Raw genomic sequence first — 4,060 nt, 5'->3', positions numbered from 1 at the left:
GGCTTTTTTAACCAAGTATTTTTAGCCAATGAAAACTACTTGGACGATTTGGAATAAAATCATTTCGACAAAGTTCAACTTGGACGATCATGAGAAATTTTGGCCTTGGTTGGACGATCCTGGGAAATACCCAGTACCAAATTCCCTGAGTGAGTGGGTTTTGACCAATTGAGTGGGTGTGTCACCCACTCACTCGGGGAATTGGTCCGTTATGCGGTTGCGCCTCTTGGACAAACCCGCGTCCGCCGCAGCGTCGGAACGAGAGTCACCGGCAATCACTGTCGCAGCGATATCGGCCAGATATCGCTGTATCAATGAATGCTGGTGACTCTCGTTCAGCCACATCGTTCGCGTGCCCGACGACGGTGAGACGTGGTTCACGATACCGACCGCCAGTCGCTTTGTCCAAAGCCGACATTGGGAAACAGCACGAATGGACTTGCTTTTTCCATACAAATCGTAGTATATTTGTTGGGACAATTAGTTGGGATATCCCAATAGTGTGCAATTTTCGGGACAAAGTGGATGTCCCAACCCCAAATTTGGTTTTCGGGACATCCGGTGGGGAAGATTTTGTCCCATCTGACGTCCCAATATCGAGTTGGGACATATTTGGGGATGCGGTGGAGATGTTACTACAGTCATCCGGCCTGGTTCGCTTCGCTCCCGGCCTCCGGTGCTCCCAGACATTAGATAGATCATTGCTGTTATACTGAGTCGCTGCGCGGGCGAACGGGCCTAAGCTAGCTCCTGATAGTTCCGGATAAAATGTTTCGCGATTGTTTCGTGACCATGATTCTCTCTTACAACAATGTATTGACACTATTTAGGAGTGTTGGTAATTGTTTCGCAACATGCCAACTAACGTTAATGCGTATTAGTTTGCTGATCGAATGTGATTAATATCCTTATCTAGTGTGAAGGTATACTCCTCCAAGACTTCATATAACCCTTGCGTATAAGTACCTCCGTAAAACTATATTTGGTAGGGGCTGCAAAAATCGGGGAATGACTGTACACCATTTTGCGTTTAATTCCAGCTTATTTTAACTATATTTCCACCAACCTCCTATATACAGTACTTCACCCAATCGCCAATATAATTCACCCAACCTCCATTATATTTTACTCCGATGTAAATTATCGGCGATATATTTCACCCAACCTCCGACATAATTCACTCAACCTACGGTTAATTCCAACTTTCGAAAATATAATTCACCTAACAGTTGTTACTACGTAGTATATTTCGAGATGGGATGCTAGAAAGATCGAAGCGCGTGAAGCGTTTCGCGCGCTTTCACCATTTTTGAATCTGCGCTCAATGGAAGTGGCCATCCCTGCACCATAAACTCCTGTACATCTCTCTGTTTAGTACGAATGATCGCTAACATGACGTTTCAAGACGCTTCGTTCTTAATACTAGGGCCATACTCCCCGATGTTGAACCGGATCGAGAATATGTGGCCAGTGTTGAAGAGCCGCATTAAGACAACTTTTGCGCGTTGCTCGAACAAGTCGCGGCCTTTATGGGCCACCGCCAGACGGACAACAGACTCGTAATGCGTTTCGCATACAATACTTAGAACACACAGCTGACGGAGGGAGCCATATGGACAAATAGACTGTTGAAAAAGTCAAGTACTGTACTAGCTATTTGGGTCAGAGTGGCGGTAAAATCCACACCTAAAAGTACCACTATGAGCGACTTGCTCATAGTGCATGTAAATCGCTACAGAAGTATCGATTGCAACCCCTACATCGTTTATAACCCCCCACGACCTCCTGTCCCCTCCACAACGATTGTGCTTGTAGCTTATCTACATGTGAAAGCATACAACCACGATTCTACGAGGTTAGAGCCACCATTCACGACATCATGACTAGCTTATAGTGTATGAAGATCACCAGGATAGCAGCGACTGCAACCCCTACACCTCCAGAGCCCTTAAGTATCCCCCCTTCCCCTCACAATACTCGACTTGTAGCATCCCCCCAGCCCAATTGCCTAGCACAATATGTGTCTTACAACGCATACTGTGCTCACTCACGTCATTCTTGGCTCATAGTGACAAGCATTTATCGTCTGAATTCCAACATCCCACACATTATTACAGAGCACAAATACGAACAATTGGCATTGCGCGAGATATTGTGTAGTGTAGTTCAATTCTCTCAGGATTGGGCGATATAAGTGGATGGGGCATGCACTTGACAGTGCCAATTGTATATTCGAGTGATATTCGAGTGAGCGTCAAGAACAATAGAGGGTGTGCTAGCCTATTTGGCTTGAGGGATGCTATAAGAATAACGTTGCATTGCCATCTCAATGCGACTGCTTGCATGGTTGAGTACTCTGGTCGAACTCTTAGCCTTGGTTTACTCCGTAGTGGAGTTGCTCGCCATTGATGCGAGCAACAACGACGGGCAATTCACCAGTATATCATCTCCTCTCGTTATCACTATGCTAGTTGTCAGTTAAGGTACCTCCAAAGCACAGCAAACAGCCACGAAAAAGCAGCACGGCCACCGCGCAAACTTCTCTGCAATTTTTGATTTCCAGGTATAATTGGTTTTGATTGGATACGTGGATTTATTTATAGCTAATCACAGTCTTCCAAGACTTCATTATGAAATTTGACGTCAAGAGCCGACTGAAAATGGACTTGGACGTGCTGGGTGTCCTAGCCGCACAATGCCTTCCGTTGGAGTCGCAAACGAGGAATATACTTTCCGAACCGTACGATGTACTACGTAGTAATTACAAGTTCAAGATATCATGTATATACAGCTCCAAATAAGACCCAGGCAGGATCAATTGAAACGGCACACAACTATGGGAGCGTGTAGTGTAGGCTGACTGTCACAAAAGCGCTGCTGCGGGAGGCTAGTGGCGTGAAGTACACTACCATGCACGCTTACTTCGGGTCACCAGGCTCCCGCTACAGTGTCTTATGGCGCTATCTCTTATCCACGCGTACTTCGACGTATGATAAAACATACGAAGTAATAAGAACATTGGAACTGTTGCTAACTGGCCATATTGGGACAACACAGTTCTAGCAAATTTCCGGGACTTTCCCACGGTTCTTCCAAATTTCCGTACCCTAACCCCGGGACTTCGTCCTACCCCTGCGTGCACATACGGTACTTCGAAGTATATGGCTAAATCCTGTATTATGAGTTGAGGTGGTCAGAGTACAAAAATTATGCCTCATTTATACTATAACTAGAGTTTATTTGCTTGAACGGTTTTCAGTCTTGGCTGAACGGTATTCAGATTTGATGAACGTTTTTCAGGGTTATTAGTCCGTGGTACTACAGCACCTTTGTCAGCTGTTATGGTGTGTGGTGACCTACTCTTCAGTATTACTGTAATACTATTAATATTAACCCGCTCGGATTTAATAAGTTACTAGTACAGTATTAATAGTACTAGTAGTAGTACTAGTACACCCTACTACGGTATGCAGCAATACAGTAGTACTATTAATCTATTAATACTACGTAGTACAGTAGTAAGTATGTAGTACTTACTGTTGTACTTCACGAAGTATTCAACCCTTGCCAATGAATTGAATACTACAGTAACGTTAGTATTAATATTAATACTCTTACAGTACTCTACAGTAATGCGACAATGGACTGATTATTCGCCCTGGTTTAATTGGTCTATTTATATTTTATCCGTCCAGTTTTGTCAATTCAATATTTATAAAAACTATGCACCATTCTAATATATTGAGACTCCCTTATATCGTTAGTTCATCTTCCAGAGTCACTACGGCAGTACATGCACAGGTACAATACATGCCGAAACTGCCATTGTCACATAGCCTATGGGTTGCTTTTGCTTTCAGATCATGCGGCCGCGCCGACTTCATCCAACGATTTCAATTATTAATATTTCGAAATATTTCATTTCACAACTGAACATAACTTCATTCAACACTTTGATTGACATATGAATTCCAACGCCGAACTTGGAACTCGGCGGAAGGATACATACCAGGTCCACTATAATACTATAAGTTTACGTATTACTAGTAGTATTTTATTA

This window comes from Aphanomyces astaci (assembly GCF_000520075.1).
Source record: "Aphanomyces astaci strain APO3 unplaced genomic scaffold supercont1.81, whole genome shotgun sequence".
Lineage (NCBI taxonomy): Eukaryota > Oomycota > Saprolegniomycetes > Saprolegniales > Verrucalvaceae > Aphanomyces > Aphanomyces astaci.
Note: the sequence above shows the minus strand (reverse complement) of the source record.